At 42.3% G+C, this 27,794-nt stretch overlaps 1 long non-coding RNA gene across 1 annotated transcript in view; it reads right to left on the bottom strand.

The window, feature by feature from the left end:
• LOC115078148 overlaps positions 1–27,243 on the bottom strand; it is a 51,697-nt gene extending 24,454 nt beyond the window's left edge. Inside the window, exon 1 of the long non-coding RNA XR_003853080.1 lies at positions 26,964–27,243. This is a non-coding gene — a long non-coding RNA (uncharacterized LOC115078148). The remainder of the gene's footprint in view (positions 1–26,963) is intronic.
• Between the last annotated feature and the right edge of the window lie 551 nt (positions 27,244–27,794).

Here is a 27,794-nt window from a genome sequence, read left to right as displayed (position 1 = left end):
CCCTAACATTATAGCTTTAGGAAGACAGGCCAGGTTAAAAAAAGGTATTTTTATTGGCCCAGAAGGACTTTGTAGGTGTGTCTGAGAGAAGGCCTTATTTTATCACGTGCGATAATAGCCGCAATATGATATAACAGCCGCTGTCGCATAATAAAAACATTTTCCCCCTCTACCATAAAAAAAGGTGTTATTTCCCACATTAAATCCCATGTTATTGTGCATTATTTCACTGAAAAATGCCTTAGGAGGCCCTAATTTGCATAATTTTCTAGCTTTTGCATACTCACTATTATATTTGCATACTAATCTATGACGTGATAAATATTGCACATTTATTGTGCATTAAACCCTATTTAATGTGTGATAGATCCCTAACTCAATTTGATGAATGACCCTGCTAGCTGGTTGCAATTGAAAATCAGATAAATGAATAGTATAACTTAGATCCACCCAGGAACGCCCCCAGGCCACCTCTCATTTATTTATTTATTTAATGTTTTTCTTTATACCGTTATTCGAATAAACATCATAACGGTTTACATAGAACTGAGTAGAAAATACAAAGAACAGGGGGAGGGAGAGGGGGCAGCGAGGAAGCGAGGAGTTCTAAGGTGAAAGGGCGGAAAAAGGATAGAGCAAAACCAGAAGGACAGCTGTCCAAGGCTGTAAAAAAGGATTAACAACAGGATAATACTAGGCATGAGAAGTAAGCATCAAACAGTATACAATATAGTAAGCAACAACAGTGTAAAATGCAGAAATACAGACTGTATACAAACTAGTAAGCATCAAATGATATATAAACTGAAATAATCCTGCTTTGTTTGGGATAGGATTAAAATAGTTTGACTAGAGGAACAGAGTAATACAAAAGGTAAACTGAGTGAAATGAAGGATAACATGCTTTTCTGGATCTTCAGTTGAAAAAGGGGCACACATTCAGGCACTGTTGAGGCCAGGCAAAACTCAACACTTGCCAGATAAGCGGCCAAATATTCAAAATATTGCCATTTAGCCAGATAACTTGTGAGTTATTTGGCTAAATGGCTTTGAATATTGACCCCATGCAGTATATACAAATGGTGAGACTGAAAGACAGGAGCAAAGCTATTTTCTGCTGTTGATGAGGGTGGAACTTCCTGCACTACCTTAAAAAAAAAAAAGATTCCTTACTTTGTACCTTTTACCCCATCTGTCTTTTCATAGGGTCTCTTATGTTTCCTCAGATATGCATTAACTTCCCTAGACCTTAAAGAAGGGATTCCAGCATTACTTAAATAGAATCTCTAGGGAAAGGGAGACTTGAAAAGGAGAGATAATGTGAGCAATGGCCTGCTGTCTAGAAGAGAGACAGCTGGAGTCTGGTCTGTTTTCTGAAGAGGGTTAGACAAGGAGGTCCTTCTGACCAGCGATCCAGAAGAAACATCTACTATCTCTAGATTTCTGATGACATCTGTAATTGCAGCCTTCACTGTGTAGCCCCTCCCAATCAAAGGAGAGAAGAGACGAGCATAATGCCTGAAGGGCTGCAGAAACTACAGATACCAAGAAAAGTCTGTAATAGCAACAGAGGACCCTACATTACTCTGAGAGAAGCCTTGGAGGCAAAGGTGACTAAAGGGACCCTTGGCACCTTCAGTTCTGGTTGTCTTTGTGTGTTTTGTTGGACTGGAATTCTGATTTGACAATCATTTTGGAAGAAGAAATTTATGTCAATTCATGCAATTTTACCAGTTTCATTATTAAAATTGTATGTGGTTGGAACCACTATCCAGTGTGTGAACTGGACTGTAACCAGATCCTTAAAGGCCTAATAGCAACTGTTTCTTCAAAGCATTCACCAGAGTGGAATCTGTGTTGTGCCTGGCAAGTGTTGAGTTTTGCATGTCCTCAACAGTGCCTGAATGTGTGCCCCTTTTAGAACTGATTTTCCAGAAAAGCATGTTATCCTTCCTTATTTCACTCAGTTTACTTTTTGTATTACTCTGTTCCTCTAGTCAAACTATTTTAATCCTATCCCAAACAAAGCAGGATTATTTCAGCTTTTAGGCCTTTTCACTATTTTCCCCTTTCCTTCGGAATCAACTCCTTTCTGACATTCAAAGTACATCTTCCTTTAAATCAAATGTGAAAATGTTTCTTTTTTTCCTACTTTAGCTATGATGCCATGAACCATTTCTGTCCTCTTATCTTGGGTACCTCTCTGTATTAGGGACTCAATGTGCCTATGTGCCATTTTTTTTTTTTTTTTTTTGGTGAAACATACTGCTTTAGGGTAGTAAACAGATGCTGGAATAAACATGCTGCATATAGAACTAAAATTTTCTATGAAATGACTGTTCATCTTTGAAGTATATTCTATCTAGCATTCAACATCATGCAGCCTCCTCAGACCCTGCACAGATGACGTGGGATACACCCTGCTCTGCTAATTTATTTATTTTATTTATTTATTTGTTTAGCTTTATATACCGTCATTCGGTTCAGCCATCATAATGGTTTACAAAAATCAGAGAATAAACCATTAAAAACATTGATGCATAAATTAATAGGTGAAAAGAAGAAGGGATCGGGGAGAGGTTGGTGGTGAAAAAGGGAGCATAAGGAAAAGAAGGGAAAAGGATAGTGGTAACAGTATTGGTATTTAAACATATTCAGGATGGTCTTCTAGTGTTGTTAATTATAAGTTCATATTGCTATTATGATGGTCGTTGCCAGACGATATTTCATTATCTCTTTTGCATGAGTATGGTTGGTAGTCTTGGTTAAAATTAGATTGTTGAAATAAATAATCATTAACGTAGACTTTATGAAAAAGAAAAGTCTTTAGATCTAATGTGGAGGAAAAGATATTTCTATATCCGTTATCTTTAAAAACATATCTTATCCAGTGGTTTCAGAATCCATTTGGCATATTCATATTCTCCTGGGCTCTGTTCTCTTCTATTTCATTTGTTACGTAGTCTGCTACTTTCCCTTGATATCAGTTTCTTTAATTGCAGTTGATCTTCCTCCATGTGAAATCCAGATCATTTAATCTTATTTTGTTAGCCTTCCCTTGCCAGCTTTGTAGAAGGGGGGCAATGTTTTTTTCCTCTTTTTGGATGAAATGACTCCTCTGCTCAGTTTGGTTCTAACTTGATTCTCCTCCTTCTGAGGACTGGGTTCTTTTAGGTGTTCCTTGACAGGACTTCTAGAAGATAGGACAGGTCGGGACATTTTCTTGACCAGGGAATTAGTTCCTCCCTCCTCTGACCCGCTTGTTTTTTTTTTGTTTTTCTTCTGAACTTTTCGACTGAATAAATTTTCTCATTTAAATCTAACAGCAGCATACCAAAAGTTTTCATTTCCTTTACCAGTAACCTACAGTGCTTCAAGAATTTTCAGGTAAAATTAATCTGATATTGGCATCTACCTCTGTTTGTTCCGGAACTATGTGAGAGCTAGTCTTTCGATTCAGGAGCATATTACACTAGTGTTAGCGCAGTTGCATTGGCTTCCACTTCAGTACCAAAATAAATTTAAAATTGATTTGCTAACTAGAAATCTGTTAACTCGACCAGTAGCTGCTTGGATCACAAACATGTTAAAAAAAATACTGCCCCATGAGAGCCTTTCGCTCTTCGCTTTTGGCACTACTTGAAATTCCTTCTCCTTATTTCATCCAATTATTTCAGATTTGTAAGAGTACTTTTTCGGTTGCTGCTCCAGAATTTCTGAACCTACTACCCTACAAGTTAAGAACAGCACATTTTTGGATATAAATAAAGGAACCACATAACCCTATGATGGTTTATGGTTTATTCCACTTGCTGAATCGCTGGTTATTACAACTCGTAATCCAAAACAATGTACAAATAAACTTAAATGTTACTAACAGAGATAACTAACCAAATTACAAAGCACATGATATAAATTTAAAAATATTCCAAATTAAAACCTAACAAGTTAATTTTAAAAGGAGCACACGTGTGCCATAAACACGTGTTTAGGGCATGCGAGCAAAAATATGCTCAATTTTATATTGTGTGTGCAAGTACACATACCATTTAAAATGTCCTTTCTGCATGTATTGGAGCCTTTATGAGAGAGAGTGAGAGTGAGAGATAGAGAATGTGAGAGAGTGAGGGAGAGAGAGAGAGAGAGAGACTGAGAGAGACTCTTTTAAATGGCCAGTTTGACACTTTATAAATAAACCACTGTAAGAGTGGCACTTTCAACGAGTGGGTTTTGGGGGGCAGTGTTACAAGGGTCTACAGACGCTTGTGCCCTAGGCAGACCAATGTAACACCACCACCCCAAAAAAAATTCACCCTGAGTTGAAAGTGCCCCTCTTATAGTGAGATATATATAGAGAGAATCAGATTAGACTTTTAAAAGAGTTTTTCTCTCTCTCTCCCTCCCCCCAAAAAAAATCACTAGACTTGGACCAGTAGTAAAGTTTCACAAGTAATATGGTGTGCATATTACTCCCCCTTCCCTTTCCTGTTTACTGTATTTCACTCTTGTTAATGTGTTACAATGTAAACCAGCATGATGTTCAGACGAATGTCGGTATATAAAAAGCAATAAATAAATAATAAATAAATGTTCAGTCTTAGAAAATTTGAGGGATACGTGCATACTACTCAGCCCAACCCCTTTTCTGTCTCCTTATTCTTGACGTGTCTACTTCCTGGCTTCCTAAAATTTGCATTGCTAAAGCATGTATGGGGCCATTTTTGCACAAGCAATGCTTTTAATTCAAATTTTTATTGATTTTTCATAAAAGTATCAATTGCATACTTCATCAGGAAAAATAAGGCATGTAATATACAAATCAAACCAAAAAAAAAAGATACAAATATTCTTGAACAAACCAAATTGCATACATGTGCTTATATTCGAGGAAATAGAAACATGACTCTTAGCTTGCTATATAGAGGAGCTCTAAAGTAAAACTAATCACCAAAAAAACCTGGTTTAACGTGTGATGTCAGTTAACATTCTATGAATTGACGTATTAGCCTACTGCGATGGAAGTAGTCACAGTCCTAGCATACAAAAAGTACTTAAGTTGCTCTACCGCTATAAACACATATCTCTCCTCTTTTCGACTAATTAATCATCGACAAGGATATTTAAGCATAAACGAATATCCTAATGCTTGAACTTGAGACCTGAAAGTAAGAAACTCTTTTCTTCTGACCTGGGTCGGCCTAGACAAATCTGGAAAGATTTTTACTGTTTCCCATGAAAATCTTGACCCAAATTTAGGAAATAATTCCACATAACCTTACTATTGTCTACCTCAGAAATGAAAGAGACCAATAAGGTACCCCTGTCTAATACTTCAACCTCAGAGTTTTCAATAAATTGGGTCAGGTTTTCTAAGGCACATATATGATTTTCCCAGTATTTTTTAATGATCTTGTCAGGAAAAAAGCCTTGTTAACTAATGGCATTTGTCCACATTCAAACTTTAAATAATCCGAAAAATACTTTTTTAACGTGCTTAGAGTGCTTTCACCCAAAGCTCTAGGGAAATTAGTGAACCTTAAATTTAAATGTTTGGAATAATTCTCCAAATGTTCCAGTCTTTTTCAATGGACTCCAATATCTTTAATAAGGTTCACATTGACAGTCTGAATTTGCATGACTTTACTATCCAAATCCGTTAGCTTTTCTCCCGTCTCTTTCTTTTGTCCGTCCAGGTTTTGTTTGTTTGTCAAGAGTTCATTCTCCAACTTATTATTTTTTTTTTAATTCTTTATTTATATTTTCCACAATACCTATTTTAATGCAATTAATACATATATTCAAAATAACACTTGAATATTCTTAGGAGCAGGATAACTTCAATCTAATTGCCAATACATATTCAAACATAACATATATTCACCTAAACTCCTGTTACAAAACAAATGGGGAGCTTAAGTTGAGCAAATAAGTTTTACCATAATCTTAACTAACATACAGAACACGGAGTTTATTTCTATTGCTTATCCAATTTACCTGGTGTTCAAGAAAAATTAAGTGCTACTACTCTCCTTCTGCTTCTTGCACTCATCCAAAAATCTTTCTAAATGTTCTGGATCGTAATAAACAAATCTTTTCCCTTCTCTATGCATAACACATTTACACGGAAATCTGATAATTATATTTATACCATATGTCCTTGCCAAATTGGCTAACATTATAAACTTTTTCCGTCTCTGCTGTGTTTCCTTAGAAACATCAGGGTAAACCCATATTTTTTGTCCCAGGTAGAGAGTGGCTCTATTTAACATAAACTTTTTTAACACTTTGTCTCTATCTGTTGATAGAGCAAATTTCACTAAGAGAGTGCCTCTTCTCTCTACCTGGGAACTAAATGAGGTCTCAATTAATTCGGTTACGTTAAGAGATGTTTCTTGTACTACTGGGGGGGAACTTATACACTGATCTTTATTTATGAAATAGACACTTACAACCACCGGTAATTTATCCAAGGGTATTTGTAGAATTTCAATAAAATAGTTTTTTAATTGTTCTTGCAAGGATATCATTTTACATTTTGGGAAGTTTACCATCCTCAAATTCAAATATCTAATAGAATTTTCCAAATTCTCCACTTTTTTTAAAACTAACCCTTCACCTTGGATGATAGTAGACTGAACTTCCTTAATAGTAGCTATCTCATCCTCAACTTTTTTCAAGGTTGCCCCATAATTTGTAACAATAGGGTTTATATTCAGCAGGACTTCTTGCATGTCTTTAATATTTACATTGAGTTTCATTATATTATTTTGAAGTACAGACATTGCTTGCCATAACATTTCTAATGTCACAGATCTTTTATCAGGCATTGGTGTAAATAATAAGGCTTGAGGATTTTCCTGTTTCTGGTTTGAGGCAGACTCCATAGGGGGAGAGGCACTCACACCAGGTGTCTCATTACTTCGGTCAGGGCCGAATATATTCCCCCTGACCGAAGACTCTCCCTGGGCAGGGGGAAGTTCTTCTCTTCTTCCCCTTTCATACACTTCCTTAAAGTCACAGCTCTCCTCAATCAGGCTCGACTGAAGAAACGATATACGTTCCATTGACGAGCCTATTGCTGTGGCAGTGGAAGCAGTCACAGGTGGTAATGGTGTAATTGGGGCCCCGGGACTAAGAGTCACATCTCCCATCAGAAGAGAAGTTTGCTCACCTACCCTTCTGTTGCGGGAACCTCCGGGGTCACTGTCTCCGATGCCGGGTAGAAAGTAGTCAGCGTTGTTTGCTTAGGGCTCGATCTGGCAGGGGTTGAGGCTTCCTGCCTAATTTTACCCTTACGCTTTGTATGCGGCATAAGGAAAATCTGTCACTCCAAATCTTTACCAAAAGAAAGCTGTAACTTCCCCCGACTTCTGTATTTTTCTATATAATCCTTACGGAGGCTTAAACAGAGTCCAAGCTAGCGAACTGGGCAGCCTCTCAGCCTTCGCCGGCCTAAGCCGGACCAAGCCGACGCGCCCCTTACGGAGCGCGCGGCTTAGGCAGCGCGCCACGACGGCGGGGCGCCGCCCGCCTTTTGATTTTATAGGGCAAGGACCACCCTTCCGCCACTCACATCACTTGGCTCCGCCTACTTTCACCGTCCTGGGGTCAGCCGGGTCTCTCGGGCTGATTAGGGGTTCAAACACAGATATTCCGGGGGAACCACGCCAAGTGCAGGTAAAACTTGGGCCTCTCACCTCCTCCTTGGGCTCCCAAAGTTCGGCGTCTGCCTTTTGATTTTATAGGGCAAGGACCACCCTTCCGCCACTCACGTCACTCAGCTCCGCCCACTTTCACCGTCCTGCGGTCAGCCGGGTCTCTCGGGCTGATTAGGGGTTCAAACACAGATATTCCGGGGGAACCACGCCAAGTGCAGGTAAAACTTGGGCCTCTCACCTCCTCCTTGGGCTCCCCCAACTTATTATTTTTAATCTCACAAACATTCATCAACTTTCCAATTGCAACCATTGTCCCAAAGTGTATCTAAGGTGACTACTGCTGGGTTTGGGGGTGGTACAAACAACTCACCCCCTTCCAGGACAGTTTGAAATCCTCCGGCTTCCTTCATCTGGATTTCCCACAGCCTGGTTTCCTCCTCGGCCGTGCAGACTGGAGACCATGATGTAATAAGCCTCTCAATTCTTTCAGGCCCTCGTGTTTGTATCAGGCTGGATGAGAGCTGTTCTCCAGGAGCAGTTCCACTCCCTCGGCATCCCCCTCCCTTCGGGAGAATGAAATCATCTCTCTGCATCACCTCTGAGTATCCTGCCAAAATTGTCAGCGCCGGTGGGGGCTTGAAATCTGGAGGGCTTAGAGTAGTATCCCCAGGTGGCGAAAGGACTCCTCCTCCCTTTGCTACAGCAGGGTGTTCGCTCTCCTTTTCTGCCGACATCGGGGTGGTGAAGGTATCGATCCTCTTTTGTCCCAAGGGTAAGTCGGGTTCAGGGGGGGACACCCGAATCTTTCCCTTACATTTTGCAGGCATATACAGGAAAACAATTTCAAGTGAGGAGCGACTTCTCCACACGTCCTCTCACGCCGCCATCTTGGCTAGGAGCGAGAAATGATTTTAAAATCTACCTGTAAAAGCTGTAAAAGAACTAAGGATGTGCAGCAAAGACGGATTCGTCCCATTCGGTATTTGTATTCGTCGGGACCCAAATCCGTTGCATCCGTTCTCAAGTGACCACGATCCGTTCATTACTTACATATGTATTCATTTCCCAAAAAAAAACCCATCCCAACCCTTTAAATTTAATTTACTACAACCCCCCACCCTCCTGACCCCCCAAGACTTGCTAAAAGTCCCTGGTGGTCCAGCGGGGGTCCTGGAGCGATCTCCTGCACTCAGGCTGTCGGCTGCCAGTATTCCTAATGAAGTGACAACTTCTTTAAGAGGAACTGGATTCCTATCTATAATTGGTGGGGGAAAATCTTGTGCCTAATGCTTGCCAGTGAACCATAGAGCTTCAGACTTATTGGAGTTCTCTTTAAGTTTGGATTGTCTGAGCAATTTGCAATTTCAAATAAGCAATGATTAAATCTTTCCAGAGGATTTGTAGATTCAGGTTCAATGGTAGCAACCACCTGTATTGACATCTGCATATAGATAGCTCTTAAATCCTTGGCTCAGAGGAAAAATGTTAACAACTTTCGTTTCTACATGTAATAGCTTTTGTTGCTCATTCCCATTTACAAAGAAACTGTGAAGTTTCATATTTTTCTCATTCCTTCTCATAAGAAAATGTGGGGTTTTTTTTACCTTGTCAGATAAGAATATTTACATATTTAAAGAGTAACCAGAAAAAAATCAGACCATGGTAACTACCTTAGGGTAGTCCTGAAAAGACCAAGTTGCATTTCTAGTTTGCTTTATTTTTACTTATTTGTTTCTGTATTTTAATTTTGTACTTTGAAACTGATGCACTAAAGGGAGATACATTTCACAAAAGCCACTTTGTGAAATTATTCCACCCTTCCTACCTCTTGCTTGATTTTTCCCCTTTTTGGGTTCCTTTGGGAGCTGATGGCCCTTGCTATCTGGACCTCGGTATCCAAACCATTGGGAGAATGGTATCTTTCACCCTGAAAGAACCTGAATAGTGGAAGAATTCTTCTGGAGAAGAGGGAAGGAAATGAGAGGATACAAAATTGTGAGGAAACGAAGGTAACAAGAACGTTGTTGCTGGTAACTCAGATAGCATACAAGTGAGAGTAAAGGCCCATCTGGTTCTTGCTTGAACAAGAAACAAAGCTGTAAATATTTTTCAGTCATCCAAATCAACTATGAGTAAATGAAGTTGGAAACCACTTTATTATTGGTGTAATTTATGCCACTAGAAACTGGGTGCCAGCTAAAGGAACTGTCCTGCCCAGGGGTACATGAGGAACCCAGCTCAGCATACACACACACACACACACACACACACACACACACACACACACATTTAAGCCTGTTTGGGAGCAGATGTAATATGTATGTGTACATTTAATCACATATTTTAAAAATTAAAAGTATTTCTATAAATGGTTTCCCCACTCCAATTCCACTCCAAGAATGCTTCTTCCAAGTGAGCATAAAAGTGCACATGAAATGCTTCTGCACTTAGGGGTCAATTTTAAGGCACAAGTGCATTCATCCATGTCCGTGTGGTTCCCAGCGCACGCATATGGACGCGCCTATTTTATAACAGGCACGTGTCGCTGCGTGCATGTTATAAAATACGATGGCCATGCGCACATGCTTGCTGACTTTTGACATCCATGCGCGCATGTGCGGGCGGCCTGCAACTTGTGCACACGTGATAGGATTTTCAAATTATGCACGGTGATGTGATCACCCTTTTTCCCAGTTCCCTAACCCTAACCCTATCCTTCCTCCCTCTTCCCCTCTCTTCCCTGACCCCTAACCTAACCCTACCTAGCCCCAATTTTTTTATTTTTATACTTACTGCTCCTTGGGAGCACAAGTAAACCCTGTGCACCGGCTAGATGCCGGTGCGCGCTTCCCTGGGACAGAGTCTAATGTCTCTGTCCAGGTCCACACCCCACCCTGCCCCTCCCCGCCCAGACCCCACCCCTTTTGAAAGGTCCAGCACTTCGGCGTGTAAAGGGGATTACGTGCGTGGCTGGGCCCTTCCGAAAATGAAAGCAGCACGCGCAGGGTCCAGACATGCGTGTAACCCCCATTATTCACGCGCGCAGGACTTGTAAAATTTACTTGATATTTTTATGAGCACAATCCCCAGGGTATCTTTCAAAAAGGTTATGTAAGTGCATATTGGCGAGCACAAGGGGGTGCACAATTGTGTACCTTGCACGCGCCGAGCCCGCACAAGCAGAACTGCCTTCCCCCGTTCCTCGGAGGGAACTTCCCTACCCCCCCATCCCACTTCCCTTCCCTTTCCCTACCTCCCCTGCCCTTTCCCCCTTATCTTTTTCTTGTTTTTAATTTTGTTGTAAAACCTTCTTCAGCCGACAGGCTGCGCGCAATCCACGGCACAGCAGCAAATGGCCGCTGTGCCGGGAGCCTCTGACCCCAGCCCACCCTGCCCCCAGACCGCCCTGCCCTGCCCCCTCCCCGCCCCTTTTTGCAAGCCCCGGGACTTACATGCATCCCGGGGCTTTATGTGCGTCACTGGGCCTTTTGAAAATAGGCCCAGCGCTTGTAACCTTCTGAAAATCCAGCCCATTATGGGGTAGATTTTATAATTTTGCGCGAGCACGTACTTTTGTTAGCGCACCAGGCGGGGTTGGCGCACGCAAGGGGGTGCACATTTGTGCAACCTGCGCGCGCCGAGCCCAGCGCGCGCTGGCTGTTCCCTCCGAGGCCGCTCCGATTTCGGAGCGGCTTCGGAGGGAACTTTACTTCGCCCTCCCCCACCTTCCCCTACCTAACCCACTCCCCCCGGCCCTATCTAACCCCCCTTACCTTTGTTGCACAATTTACGCCTGCTAAAAGCAGACATAAATCTGCGTGCGCCAGTGGGCTGCTGGCGCGCCATTACCCGACCCGGGGGCTGGTCCGGAGGCCTCGGCCACGCCCCCGGGCCGGCGCCACACCCCTGGGCCCGCCCCCGCAACGCCGCGTCACACCCCTGAAACGCCGCGTCATTTTAGGACACGCCCCCGACATGCCCCTGACACGCCCCTTTTACAAAGCCCCGGGACTTACGCACGTCCCGGGGCTCTGCGCGCGCCGGCGGCCTATGCAAAATAGACGTGCCAGCGCATGAGGGCCCTGTGCACGTAAATCCGGCCGGATTTACGCGCGCAGGGCATTTAAAATCCGGCCCTATTTGTGATAGCTATTATTTCTACTTTTACTATTGATCTTTTCCAAACCAGTGCTGTACAGCTCCACATATAGTCCCTGCTCTATTGAGTTTACAATCTAGTCACGACAAGCATTCATGATAAGCAAAGGTCTATGGAAAGTTTAGTTAGTATAGATAACTGATTGATATTTAAAAGCATTCTCACAAAGATGAGTTTTTAGATTGGATATGAATTTGGCCAGAGACATAGCATAACACACCAACTCAGGATGTCTATTCCAGTCATATGGTTCAGCAAGGTGGAAAGTGAAAAGTCCAGGGTTGGTTTTGAAGGCGAGGGGCACAATAGTAACTTTCCCTATAGAGTTCACAAGGAAGCGTATAAGAAGAATGGAGAAAGCTAATGAGGAGCTACAGAGCAAATGCATATGTAGGTAAGAAAGAGAAGCTTTAACTATGACAAAGAAGCTAATGTAGCAACCTTAGGGGTTTCACGATCATAGTGACACTGAAGTAAGAAACGCCAAGCAGCTGAATTTTGAGTAGATTGCAGTGGAAAAAAAGGGTTCAGTGGAAGTTCTATGAAGAGCAAGTTACAGTATTCCAAGTGGGAGGTGAATGGAGAATGGATCAGCATTTTAGTAGCATGCTCAGAAAGGAAGTGACAGATTTTAATAATCCTATAGAGATAGAAATAGTACATTTTAACAGTATTTTGGATGTATGTTGATAAGAATGCACAAAAATCACTCTTTGAGCATGCAAAATCTAGCTATTTGCTTTGCAAATAGCTATTTTTCATGCATAATTTTATGCATGTGAAAATAGTATTTAAATTTGAAGTTAAATTTTGTAGCCACACAAAATTATGCCAAACAGATCATTAAGTCAGACTGCATAGTAAACTTAATGTGCAAAAATTATTTTGCAAACCAGATTTCTCAAAATGTTTAACAATACCTCAGTGAAGTGTAAATAAAGTTATTATAAAAGTTTGAAGCAAAACTCTGCACACTATTTTTTACTGGCCTTATATACATATAATTTCAGGAAGAAAAACAGTGCATGCAAAATCTAAATCATGTGTTTCTAGCTCTGTTCTAAAACTGGACATGTTGAACCCAATTTTATGACATAGTGTTTATGTACAAAGTATAGGTGGACTTCAGCCATCATTTTCAAAGTGCACTTATGCAGACCAGTCTGCTTTGAAAACTAGGGGGAACATGCAAACCCTTGCACAGTATACACGTGCACTGTTATGTCTGCATGGGAGCAGGTGTAAATGCTCCCATGTACATTTATGCCTATAATGGTACTGGCATTTTTAGGATGTTGCTTGTGACTGTTGTTGTTAATGTATTAATCGTGTTAATTCTCTAAACTGCTGCAACCTATAGAGTAGGTGGTAAAGAAATGTTTTTAAATAAATAACTGATTTTAGAAAGTGTGTGCAGAATGGTTTCTCTTCCTTAAAACTGTCTCCAGGCTGCCTCTTTCAAGAAAACCTAAAAGTGCACATGATATTGCTTCCATGTGTACTTTTATGAGTATAATTCCCCGGGTAATTTGAAAATGCCTATATACACGTAAAACAGTGTTTTGCTTGTGTGTGTGTGTGTGTGTGTGTGTCTGTGTGTGTGTGTGTGTGTGTATAGATAGCTAGATAGATTGATAGATCGATATAGATATATATACATGTCTGAGTTCTGAGTAGTGGGGTGTGATTCTAGGAGTTGGGGCTCCAAAGTGACAGGATGCTTCCTGGGTTCTGGGGATATCTCTTAAGGCCTGCTGTTTCTGTCAGTCCTGAAGGGTCTCCCATTTAGGATGAATGCTAATGGGCTAAAAGATTGTTCCTAGTCTTTAAGGCCTAATGGTTTAGCAAAAACACTAGGAGGAAGAATGGATATCCCTGATTATAGGAACAATTTCTAGCTTGAGCTGATGAACTCAGGGCTGTGCGTTAGTAATCTGTTCTGGGATGAGGCTAGATGTTTTGTTCTTTGATGTGTGTGAATCAATGGAGCTGTTGAAGTTCTAATGGCTGAGATGCTATAGAGTATTGGGATCTGTTTTCCCAAGGCTTTTTGTTGTTTTTTTTCCGTGGTATGATCCTGTTACTCACTGCTGTTTTATGAGTACTAGAATTTTTAAGACTAGTGCCCAGGAGAACAAATATATATTTAATAAGTAGGAAAAATACTTTGTATTGTGAAATTACATTTATTGGGGAGATTATCACCCCCCCCCCCTTAAAGAAAAGGACCCATTTCTTTCTGAAAAGGACAGTGATGTCACTCTTTTTCTTTGGAAGGAAATGGAATCCCTGTCAGTGGTAATGTTTTTACAGTATTAAGGGAGGCTGGGAAGAAGAGAAGAAAGTCCCCAACATGCTGGGTACAATATTTTCATTTTTAAATGGATGGAGATTGGGAAACAAGGGGGTCTCAGCTTGTGGGCAAAACTGTATTTTTTTTTAAAGGCTAAAAGAGGGCATCAAGGAACAGCCGTCATACGGGTACATTTAATCATTTTTTTTAAGGGTGGTGGGAGGGATGGAGAGGGTTGGGAAGCACCAGAACCATTTTTATTAAATATTTTATAGAGCTGGAAGAAGGAAGAAGACAGGCTGTATAGGCATGTTTCGTTTTATATATTGCATGAGCCAAAGGGAGAGTAAATAGCCAAATTAAGGTTTGCTTTTGCTGCAACTAATTTTGTCCTGTCAAATTGGGTGGCTAAGACTGAACATAAGCACTAGCCACCTAACTTTCTGGCCCTACTCTAACCCTGCCTTCAGGCCCACCCAGAATTTTCCCAGCTAAATTTAGTCATTTAGTGAAATTTAAAGGGTTAAATTTAGCCAGTTAAACTGCCCAGCTTTTAAAGACTTTAATCTAGCTGGCTAAGTCATTAGCCGGCTAGATCCCATTGAAAATTGACCCATTTAGGTTTAGTTGATCAAGTATTTATCAAATTTGACTTTCAAATTTCACATTGATTAGGAAAGCATTTCCATATAGGACCGGTAATTTTCAAACCTGTGCGCGGGTGTTCTTTGGTGCTTGTATGTAGGTAGGTACGTGTCCAGATAAGCGGACATTTTGTAACTTGTATGCATATATGCGCACATGTTATAAAATAGCCTGACAGCCTGCATATCTGTACCCAGTTTTAAGTGGGTGTGCACCTATGTGCATAAATCCCACGTCTACCATGTAAGTCGGGGAATTTTAAAAAGGGCACTCATCCATGCCATTGTCAGCTTCAGCAGTTCATCCACCAGTTCACCCATTTAACAGCTAGCTCCTTCAAACTCTCCTGGTTTGATAGTCTGTACACTCCCCAGTTACCCCAGACTCTTTAAAGCCCTGAGAAATAGTGCTTTCTTTTTATATTGTTAACTTATACCCTGTCCCTAGCAGAAGTAAACTTAGGTGGCAGGGGATCCAAGCATGCACTAGGTGCACACATCTCTTGGCCATGCCTCAAATCGCCCATGTCCCACCCAGACCATGCCACGCCCTGCCCCTTTTTGAAAACTTTTGAGATGTGCGCTCAGTGGGAGATATGTGTACATCTAGGCAGCATTTAAAATTTGCTGGGTGCGGAACTTGTGCGCATTTCTTCTGATTTTGGCACACATTGAGCTTTTAAAATGTACCTCTATGTGATTCAGGGTTTCAGAGAGGTATTTGATGTGCTCCTGGACCTGGAAAAATTCACTCCATTAGGGGCATATCGACCATAGCCTAAAACATCTACAAATGGTAGCAGTATTAATAAGCACTATCATTATAACTCAGGAAGTCTGCTGCAGGAACATCTCAGCTGAAAAATGTCTGCCAGCTAAGATCAGAATGCTAAATTACAAAATGTTTGAAAACAGTGGTAAGTGAAACTGCTAAAAAAACCAATTAAACACGTTAACATCATCCCATATAAGCATTTACTTAAAAACATATTTGATTATGTGGATCAGTTTCCAAGCTACTCTTGGGTACAAAGTGGTCACTTTCCTTTGGATTGTCCCTCTTTAGAGGTAACGCATGCAGCAGTGACCTGTCTTCAGCAGCTGATGGCTCTAAAAAGCTCTAAGTGGGTTGATAATGAGACCAATAGTCAGTAAGAGCCAACATGAAAGGGAGTTTGAAAAAATGTGCAAGAAGGCATGAAACTTTTAAAGATAACTGGATACGTTTTCTGTAAATCAATAGATTGATATGGGAAGAGCAAGAGTTGGGAAGTACCATAAGTGAATGAAATTTTGAAAAAAAATCTCCTTGAAGACAGCTGAAGCAGAGGAGGAATCACCCAAAGGTAGCAAGAGTGGTTTGGAGCAGCAAGGGTGGTGATTAAAATCACAAATGATAGGTGCAGAGCAATGTAGTAAGAAGAGTGGCAGCAAGGCCCTAAGATATACAATATGAGCTGAAACAGGGTGAAATCAAGCCCTGGGGACGAAGGAAATCAGTATCTTTGTGCTGAATGATCCCAACAGCCAGGAGAACAAGGAAACAGCAGCTGTAGTCAGAAAATGTCTTTCCAAACTGGGGAAGGCAGTGGGAATCTCCAACAACTACTGGCTCTAAAAGGCCTCCAGGTGATGTGATGATATCCTTGGAGTCACACTTGGGGACAGAGCCAGTAAAGTAGGCAGTCAGCTCCAGCAGCCCCTTCCAAGCTGGGGCAGGTAGACAGTTATCTTTGACCCTTAACTGGGTAATTACAATTCTTTAACTCCATAGATTTCTGTTTGTGAATTAAAGCAGCAGTTTTGATGAATTTTGTGCATATGCTTCAGTTAGAGTGAAGTATTAATTAAGTTGACTTAGATAATAACCACCGCTATTACTAGCAACGGTAACATGGAACAGACTTAGTTTTTAGGTACTTGCCAGGTTCTTATGGCCTGGATTGGCCACTGTTGGAAACAGGATGCTGGGCTTGATGGACCCTTGGTCTGACCCAGTATGGCATGTTCTTATGTTCTTATGTACATTTGAGCATTGAAGCTGTTTGTTTCTTTGTTATTTTTGCTGATTTTCCCTCAGTTAACAAGTCTTTCCCTAATTTATCTTGCTCACTGAGGAATTCAGAAAGAGGTTTTGGGGTGAAGTACACCTATGCAGGGGTGTTACATACATGTTGCTGTCTGCATTTTTTTTTCTATTTAAGATGCCAATGTACTAATTCATGAAGGGCTCCCCAGGAAAAGGCTAGTAACAAATATTTATTTATGTGCTACCTGTCCAATTAAATATGTAAATCAGTTTTTTGGTAACATTTTTGCAATTAAGATTGTGTGAAATCATGGACTTTAACAACCAAAAAACTTATCACCTCCAAGAGGTGTTCTTAAGTTTCACAAAAAACTGCCAATTTGTACAATTTTCCAAATTAAACTTAACTATGCACACATAGGTAATGAAATAACTTGCATGATTTTTCAACTCATTTTCTATTTTGCATGGTTTCTCCATGGAGCTTTGCAGATGCAATAGTTCTAGACCTGTGGTTAGAAATGTTCTAAAAAATAAAAACAAAACTATGTGCAAAAAAGAAGCAAATAGCGACTGCAACAGCTTGCAAATGAATTTGCATATGTTATTTGTCATTTTTTTAATGCATTTATGCTTTTGTGAAGCCCAATTCTGCTTAGTAGGCCTAGAATCATCAAAATGTGATGTTTGTTCTAAGGAGGGATCCCACTATCTTGAGAAGGTGTTGCCACAATAGTGGGGCCCCTCTCCTGAAAACACATTGTGGCTCAATGGTGCATTCTTTTGTATTTCGGCCAATTACCATGACGCAATAGACCACGGTGAGTGGCCCTTTAATGTGATGGCGGCCCCAAACTCATGGGACTGCCATCATCTTAAAGGGCCATTGGCTGCCCCAAAAAAATCCACGGTGAAATGAAGAGGTTGAGCGGGCGACTTTGCTGACCCCTGTTTCAACCCAGAGCCGCAAGTTGGCCCCCAACTCCCCCAAAATAAAACTAAATTGTAAAATTTAGTTTACACTGCGGTGGCAGCAACCCTGATGTTCAAATCACCTCTCCCCCCAATGGAGGCAGTCACCCTGATACAGAATCCTCCCGGCCCCCAATAGAGGAATCCCCCCCTTCCCCTGGCCTCCAATAAAGGAATCCCGGCCCCCCCCCAGCAGACAGATTCCCTTCCCCCATTCTCCTAACCCCCCTATAGAGGCAGCCCCGCAGCAGACAAATCTCCCATAACCCCGGCCCACATGGCAGACAGCCCCCCTCCCACCCCCTTGGTCCCCTAATAGAGGCAACCCCACACTCTGGCCCCCCAATAGAGGAATCCCCTGATCCCTGGACCTTACTCAAGGCACATGACTGGGGCAAGGTGAAGCTGGTGCCAGTTTGGCAAATAGCGCCCAAAGGACAGGTGTAAGAGTGCACCCATCCCTGATTGGGATCTATGCTAAGGTAATGGGGTCTCTGGGGGGGCTGTGGGGTTGGAAAGGGGGATGTGGCTGCCTCTAACAGGGGGCCTGTAATGAGGGGGTATTTTTCTGCTTGGGGGCTGCCTCTATTGTGGGCTGGGGGGCAGGGGAAGGTGGGCTGCATCTATCAGCAGGGCCAAAAGGCAGGGGGGGGGGATTTGCACTAGGGATGTGCAGACCAAAAGTTTATGTTCATAAGTCCATAAGTCGAAAGGGGGGGTCATTTGCGGTCAATATGGACATATGGAGAATTCCATAAGTTGAGTCTATGTCCATATGTGCAAATAAAAATTTAAACCCCTCACCCTCCTTAATCCCCCCCCAAAGACTTACCACAACTCCCTGGTGGTCCAGCGAGGAGTCAGGACGCCATTTCTGAACTCCTTTGCGAGGAGCACGTGACGTCGGCGCCACGTCGGAGTGACGCGGCGTCACGTGATTCCCCACGCGTTCGCTCCGGGACCCTCGTTTGACCCAAAAGGAACTTTTGGCCAGCTTGGGGGGGGGCCTCCTGACACCCCCCAAGCTGGCCAAAAGTTCCTTTTGGGTCGAACTCGGGTCCCGGAGCGAACGCGCGGGGAATCACGTGACGCCGCGTCACTCCGACGTGGCGCCGACGTCACGTGCTCCTCGCAAAGGAGTTCAGAAATGGCGTCCTGACTCCTCGCTGGACCACCAGGGAGTTGTGGTAAGTCTTTGGGGGGGGATTAAGGAGGGTGAGGGGTTTAAATTTTTATTTTGGATCAACAATCGCGATTTCCAACGTATTCAACATAGCTATGTTGAATAAGTGGCAAATCCGATCGTTTTCGCCTCATCACTTTTTTAAGTTAAAAAAAATAAATAATTAGCGTTTTACATTTAAGTTCAAAACGAATGCACACCCCTAATTTGCACATTGGGGGGGCATGGGGGTAGGATGATGGGGCTGCCTCTATTGGGGAACTGTGATGGATTTACACATTGGGGGCTAGAAGGAGCAGGTAAGGAGATTTGCACATCAGGGGGCCTAGGAGCCACCACCACCACATGCATACTTTATACTTTATTTATATTTCAGGGAAGTCAGGGCTGTCCCGATCAACGGCCCTGGGTTGAAATGGGGGTTAGCAAGACCCCAGCTCAACCTCCCCATTTGGCCATGTTTTTTTTTCCCTGCCTCATTAAGGGCCGGATTTTAAAAGCCCTGTGTGCGTAAATCCGGACGGATTTACGCGCGCAGGGCACTCGCACGCCAGTGCGCCTATTTTGCATAGGCCGCCGGTGTGTGCACAGCCCCGGGACGCGCGTAAGTCCCGGGGCTTCGTAAAAGGGGCGGGGGGAGGGGGCGTGTCCGGGGGCATGTCCAGGGTCAGGGGGCAGTTCGGGGCAGTACCGGGGGTGTGGCGCCAGCCCGGGGGCATGGTCGAGGCCTCCGGACCAGCCCCCGGGTCGGGTGATGGTGCGCCAGCAGCCCGCTGGCGCACGCAGATTTACGCCTGCTTTCGGCAGGCGTAAATCTGCCAACAAAGGTAGGGGGATTTTAGATAGGGCCGGGGGGATGGGTTAGGTAGGGGAAGTGAGGGGAAGGTGAGGGGAGGCGGAAGGAAAGTTCCCCCCCGAGGCCGCTCCGATTTCGGAGCGGCCTTGGAGGGAATAGGCAGCGCGCGCCGTGCTCGGCGTGCACAGGTTGCACAAATGTGCAGCCCCTTGCGCACGCCAACCCAGGATTTTATAAGATACGTGCGGCTACGCGCGTATCTTATAAAATCAAGCATACTTTTGTTCGCGCCTGGTGCACGAACAAAAGTACGTGCGCGCGTAAATTTATAAAATCTATCCCAGCATGTGTGGTGGGAGTCTTAGGATCCAGATTAAGGTCCTGGGCCTCCTGCTGCACATTTAATGCATTCCAGGGAGGTGTTGTTATTTTATCACAGCTGACTACCTTCTCGATTGGCTTTAATTAAATATTTTAATCTAATTGTCTAGTAATGACCTTCCTTGGATGCATTTGCATTATTCAAGCATGCAAATTGCATGCAAAGAAGGTCATTGTAACAGGGGAGATTATCAGGTGGGGACATGCAGAATATTGTGTATATGGGGCAATATATGCAATATAGCAAGTGTTAGAGCCTATTATCATGCCATAAGACTGTAGCGAATTTGATGAATGACCCAGTTTGTAACTAATACTATTTACTTATATAGTCATTTTTAGTATGTAAAACCTGAGTTCTTACTGTTTGCCTTTTCTCTAATATTGAAGATTTAACTTTTGTTTTTGTGTTTTGAGTTCAATATATTTTTAATCTGGTAATTTTTTGAGCTAGTGTTTCTTGTTCTGTGTCTGTTGTGAATTCTACCTAGGCTTGAGAGATTTTCTACTATTATGTAGTAAACAAAAGTAAGAGAAATAAGAACCAATCTGATTCTCAAAGGAGGTGGCTGACATAATAAAAGCAAAAAAAAAAAAAAGCAGCATTCAAGAATTATAAAGGATCCCAAAAAGAGGAACACAAGGAAGAATATCTAGTAAAATTTATGGAGAAAAAGAAAGTAATCAAGAAAGCAAAAAGTCTGGCAGAAGAAAGGATTGCCAAAAAGGTAAAGCAAGGTGACAAAACATTCTTCAGATACATTACAGAAAGGAGAAAGGTCCAAAGAGGTGAAATTGAAAGGTGAGCAGGATCATTGTGTGGAGAGAGACAAAGAAATGGTGGAAATATTAAACAAATACTTCAGTTCAGTGTTCACTAAAGAAGACCTGGGAGAAGGACCGCTGTTAGTAAACAAGACTGTGGAAGGGGTTGGAGTAGACCAAACTGCATTTACAGAAGAGACTGTATGGAAAGAGCTAGGAAAACTGTTAGTGGACAAAACCATGGGGCCTTATGAGGTCCATCCCAGGATACTGAGGGAGATTAGAGCTGTGATGACGGGCCCTCTGTGTGACCTGTTCAATAGATCCTTGGAAATGGGAGTGGTGGCGAGTGACTGAAGAAGAGCGATGGTGGGAGCAGAGAGGAGGCTGGAAAGTTCAGGCTGGTTAGCCTCACCTCAGACTTGTTCGATCTGAGACAGTATGGATTCACCAGGGGAAGGTCCTATCAGATGAATCTGATTGATTTTTTTGATTGGGTGACTAGAAAAATGGATCAAGGTAGAGCGCTCAATGTGATTTACTTTGATTTTAGTAAAGCTTTTGATATGGTACCACATAGAAGACTCGTGAATAAAATGAAAAGCTTGGGAGTAAGCACCAAGGTGGTGGCATGGTTTACAAACTGATTGACTAATAGAAGATAGCATGTGATGGTAAATGGAACTTGCCCTGAAGAGAAAACATGTTAAGTGGAGTGCCACAGGGATCGGTGTTGGGACTGGTTCTGTTCAATATCTTTGTGAGCCACATTGCGAAAGGAATAGAAGGAAAAATTTGTCTATTTGTGGATGATACTAAGATCTGCAACAGAGTGGACACAACGGAAGGAGTAGAGAGAATGAGACGTGATTTAAGGAAGCTTGAACAGTGGTCGAAGATATAGCAGCTGGGATTCAATGCCAAGAAATACAGAGTCATACATCTGGGATGTGGTAAACCAAAAGAACTGTATGTGATGGGGGATGAAAGTCTGTTGTGCACAGAACAAGAGAGAGACCTTAGGGTGATAGTTTCTAACAATCTGAAGATGGCGAAGCAATGTGACAAGGCAATAGCAATAGCCAGAAGAATGATGGGTTGCATTGAGAGACAAATAACCAGTAAGAAAAAGGAGCTGATAATCCCCTTCTACAGGTCCTTGGTGAGGCCTCACCTGGAGTACTGTGTTCAATTCTAGAGACTGTATCTCAAAAGGAACAGAGACAGGATGGAGGTGGTCCAGAGAAGGATGACCAAAATGGTGGTGGGTCTCCATGAAATGACTTATGAGGAGAGGTTGAAAGTTCTAAATATGTATACCCTGGAGGAAAGGAGGTACAGGGTGATATGATACAGACCTTCAGATACCTGAAAGGTTTTAATGATGCACAATCAATGACAAACTTTTTCCATTGGAAAGAAATCAGAAGAACTAGGGGTCATGAAATGAAACTCCAGGGAGTACGACTCAGAACCAATGTCAGGAAATATTTCTTCACAGAAAGGGTGGTGGATGCCTGGAATGCCCTTCCAGAGGAGGTGGTGAAGACAAAAACAGTAAAAGATTTCAAAGGGGCATGGGATAAACACTGTTGATCCCTTAAGGCTAGAGGATGGGAATGAAGAAAAGAGTGAATGGGTAACTTGCTGGTGTGGCGGTTACTACCCTTAACCAATAAGCCTTTATACTGTTGATGCAATCCATCATTACTCTCTGCTTCAATAGCAGCAGAAAAAGAGGAAAAGTGGAATAATATTCAGACAGCAACCAATAAGGACATTGAATGCACAATCTGGGAAAACAAATAAGCATGGAAGTAACTTGCTGATATGGCTGTTACTACCGTTAAACAAGAAGCCCTTATGCTCTTGATGCAACTTCAACATTCCTCTCTGCTTCAATGGCAAGAGGTAATGGGGAATTGGATTCAAACAGCAACCAACAAGGGCCCTGACTTTGACAGTCTGGTAAACCGATAATTATAAGGGTGGCTTGTATTGCCCGTAGTTACTACCATAAGCTTGCTGGACAGACTGGTCCTTTTTTCCATCATTTCTATGTTTCTATGTTTCTATTTTTTTCTGCAATGTAAAAGCTTTTTCTGAAAGATACTTGCAGTTCTTCCTTTCTTTTCCAGTTACTAGCTTAAGCTTATTAAGCACTACTTTGCTTTCAGCATCCCTGCTGAGTCTATAGTGATATTTGAAATGTGAATCTTTCCATTTCTTCCTCTTCAACTAGTTTGCTTTTCCCAAACTGAGGACTATAGCTAGGTCCAATTATCTAAATATTATTCTATTTTTTAAATTACAACAAACATGCTTGTATTTTCTTTGCCTGTTAATGTATGGTTAACGCTTATATATATTGCCTACAATGTTTATTTCCCTATTATAAATCATGATCCATGATTCTTAAACTACAAGTAGCCAAATTAAATCCCAAGCAAATCTGAATTATCTAGTCTCCAGCCATTTGTTAAATCATCATTAAAGATGTGTAGAAACTTTGAAGATGTACTCAAACTATGCCAATTTCAGCCAATCTATATCATCTATCTCTTCCACATCCTTACTGAAGGCTAAGATGCTATTGCTTAAATGTCCCAAATTCTATTCAACTACTAGGTATTAGGGATGTGCAGAGGGAAGTCATACGTTGCATTCGTGATTCGGATTCGTCGGGGAGCAAATGCGTTGCATTCGGCCGTATGGCGCCCCGATGCGTTAATACGGCGAGTTATACTCGTGTCCCAGCTAAAATTAAAATTAACTACAACCCCCCACCCTCCTGACCCCCCCCAAGACTTACCAAAACTCCCTGGTGGTCCAGCGGGGAGTCCAGAAGCCATCCCCTGCACTCTCACACCCTCGTTTGCCGGTTTCATCATGGCGCCGATAGCCTGTGTCACAAGGGCTACCGGTGCCATTGGTCAGCCCCTGTCACATGGTCACTGGCGCCATCTTGTGCTCCTACCATGTGACAGGGGCTGACCAATGGCACCGGTAGCCCCTGTGACATAGTATGGGCAAAGGCTATCGGCGCCATTTTGAGTCCTGGCACCGGACGGCCGGCGTGCAGGAGGTCGCTCCGGGACCCCCATTGGACCCCCAGGGACTTTTGGCCAGCTTGGGAGGGCCTCCTGACCCCCACAAGACTTGCCAAAAGTCCAGCGGAGGTCCGGGAGCGACCTCCTGCACGCCGGCCGTCCGATTCCAGGACTCAAAATGGCGCCGATCGCCTTTGCCCTCACTATGTCACAGGTACCGACGGTCGGCCCCTGTGACATAGTGAGGGCAAAGGCGATCAGCTGCCAGTGTTCAAAATGGCGCCGATCGCCTTTGCCCTAACTATGTCACAGGGGCCGACCGTCAGTACCTGTGACATAGTGAGCGCAAATGTGATCAGCGCCATTTTGAGTATTGGCATCGGACAGCCGGCGTGCAGGAGGTCGCTCCCGGACCCCTGCTGGACTTTTGGCAAGTCTTGTGGGGGTCAGGAGGCCCCCCCAAGCTGGCCAAAAGTCCCTGTGGGTCCAACGGGGGTCCCGGAGCGACCTCCTGCACTCCAGCTGTCCGATGCCAGGACTCAAAATGGCGCCGATAGCCTTTGCCCATACTATGTCACAGGGGCTACCGGTGCCATTGGTCAGCCCCTGTCACATGGTAGGAGCACAAGATGGCGCCGATGGCCATGTGACAGGGGCTGACCAATGGCACCGGTAGCCCCTGTGACAAAGGCTATCGGCACCATGATGAAACCAGCACTGAGGGTGTGAGTGCAGGGGATAGTTCCTGGACCCCCCGCTGGACCACTATGGAGTTTTGGTAAGTCTTTGAGGGGTTCAGGAGGGTTTGTTTAAATTTTTATTTTATTTAGGTGGCCGAATAAAACAGAAATCCGTTAAATACGTGGGGAGTCACGATGCATTTCTCCTCCCCACATATTTAACAGATAGGACAAAATACGTTGCGGATTATAAATACGTGGAAAACGGATGCACACCCCTACTAGGTATTCAGAGTTTGAAGTTTTATTTAGATATTCACAAATTAGTTCAAAAAAACCCACAAGAAATTTGAGGCTTGTCATATGTTTTATAGACTTGCCCAGCTCTTTTTTGAATGGATGGTATAAAAGTTGAAGAAACAAAATAAAATTAAAAAAAAATACATACATAAATCAAATGTAAGACCTTCCAATTGTCAAAACTGTGCTAAAGTTTGAATAAAGTGAACTGATTCATAGAATTTGGGAAAGGCAAATTCAATGTGGATTGCTGTGAATTAATGTTCATTGTTAGAGATGTGAATCGTGTGATCGATCGTCTTAACGATCGATTTCGGCTGGGAGGGGGAGGGAATCGGATCGTCGCAGTTTGGGTTTTTTAAATATCGTGTAAATTGTGTAAATCGTGTAAATCAAAAACCGGCACACTAAAACATCCCTAAAACCCACCCCGACCCTTTAAAATAAATCCCCCACCCTCCTGAACCCACCCAAAATGCCTTAAATTACCTGGGGTCCAGTGGGGGGGGGAGGGGAAGGGGGAGGGCGGGAAAACCGGCACACTAAAACAACCCTAAAACTCACTCCGACCCTTTAAAATAAATCCCCCACCCTCCCGAACCCCCCCAAAATGCCTTAAATTACCTGGGGTCCAGAGGAAGGATCCCGGTGTGATCTTTTACTCTCGGACCTCCAGTGTGTTGTAGAAATGGCGCCGGCGCTACGTTTGACCTGTCATATGACTCTTCCTGATCCTTTCCCTGTCTAGAGAAATATCTTCAGGAGGCATAGCAAGAGTAATTTGTAAGGGGGTATGCAGTCAAATTTTTTTCTTTAATTTTCTTTATTTTTCTTTTTTCTTTATTCTAAACATATTTGCCACATTTCAATGTATACATATTCTATTTGACTTTGAATTCAAATTTTGAAAATCCTAATTCCAGTTCAAGTTAGTTATTCTACTTTCCTTCTCCTGCAGTTTCTGCATTAAAAATGTTTTTATGCATGAATGCATATAATAAATCCATTTAAATAAATAAATTAAATATAGATTTAAAAGAATTCAAATGACCCTTTATTTGATTGTGCAAATGATCAAGTTCACACTAACCAGAAATATCTGAATTGTGTCAGAGCCCTATTATGGATGAAAATGGCAACTTTAAAAATATTTCAGTCTGGACACCTAGCATTCGATAGTCTAGGTATGATGAAATTAGAAATCTAGACTTTTACTTTCAATCAGTAGAATGTATTAGTTTTAATAATACAGCTGTTACTACAGTTGGTCATAGACGTGTTTAAACATGTATCTGGTTTATCATAGGTCTTCTAATCTATGGTAAAAAATAAATAAATAAATCACTTTACTGGAAAACTTTGTAAGAGTTTGGCAAATATTAATCAGCAAATAATATATGTAACAAATTCTCATTAAATACGCATATGTATCTATATTCTTGATAAGCCCTCTATCTGATTTCTCTTTCTTTTTTTCTACCCTTATCGGAAAGATGTCTTTAGATTCTTTGTTTACTGAATCCAGTCTTACATTTTGATTTTGTACTATTACTATGTTGTTCTGATGTGACCCACCTTGAACAACAGATGTGGGATATACATTATTTTAGATAATATCAAATTATTTTTTGCTTAATTTTATTTTTGTGCCTCTGTGGTAGCAAGAAGAGCTCTCATAATGATTCGACAAGTCATAGATCCTTCTCAAATTGTTCAAAGAATCCAGGCTCTTTTAATAATGGCATGCTTACAATGCTTTCCATTTCTCAGGAGAGCAATAAATCAAATTTATGAGGGCATTTGGGGAGAGTTTTATATTAACACTAATAGCAGAAGTATTTAAAGACTTGACTGATCAAAAAATTAATTATGTGAGATGTGTGACACTTATGTCTTGTGATTAGTGGTGTGCTAGGGTTTTCAAAAATGTATCTAACCCCATGGTAGCGATTTCAATTGAGATATGTGGCTTGAGTATTAAATCAGATTATAATTTTACACAAATTTTAAGAGCTGGCCAGCCCTTTTAATAAGCAAGCAAATAAAATCTAACCATTTGGATTTGATACCTGCCCTTGTTCCCCACAGGTTGAGCCCTTGGGTACCGGGGCCAGCAGGACTTAGGCGAAGGTCTCCTGGTGAAGAAGAGTCCGGTGAACAGTCAGAATCGAGGCAGGCTGAAGACTTGGGAAGTCGGAGATGGTCCAGGAGTCGAGGCAGGCAGCGGAGGTGCAAGACGAGGAGGCAGGCCAGAGGTCAAGGCATTCAGAAGAAACACGAAGCCAGAGAACATGCCAAGAGTCAGGACGGGCTGCAGACAGAGAATACCAGGAATCAAGCTGAAGTCAAAACCGGAGAAGCAAGCAAAAGCAGGAGCCGGAACATGGGAGCAGGAATGGAGCTGGAGCAGGCAGAGACACAATCAAACTACAGTGTTTCAAGATAGTGACTACCACATTTCACATACCACTCTGTCTGTAATGCCATGTCATGTCACTTTCTAAAGTTCTGGTATTGATAGGTGATTCTTGCATTGGACTGTGTATCAAGAACAGACTGCAAAGAGATTTAATGAAAAGACAAAATATGACAGGGAGCCCTTTGTACTTTTATTTCTTTGTGAAACTGTAAACTGTAATGTATTTAGTATGAAATATCTAAATTGTTCAAGTAAAAGTCTCAATAAGATATACAATATTAGGAAAAGGTCCAAGACAGCATATTTTCAGAAAAGCATAATAATTCTACTAATACTAATTACTGGGCAAAGGTAGTAGAATTGCCCAAGATTGCAGTACCATTTAGAGATTTTTACTTGAGGAATTTAGACATTTCATGCTAAATAAGTTATTTACAGTTTCACAAAGAAATGGAAATACAGAAA

The sequence above is a fragment of the Rhinatrema bivittatum genome, chromosome 1 (assembly GCF_901001135.1).
Source record: "Rhinatrema bivittatum chromosome 1, aRhiBiv1.1, whole genome shotgun sequence".
Lineage (NCBI taxonomy): Eukaryota > Metazoa > Chordata > Amphibia > Gymnophiona > Rhinatrematidae > Rhinatrema > Rhinatrema bivittatum.
Note: the sequence above shows the minus strand (reverse complement) of the source record. Positions and strands in the feature narration are given on the sequence as shown.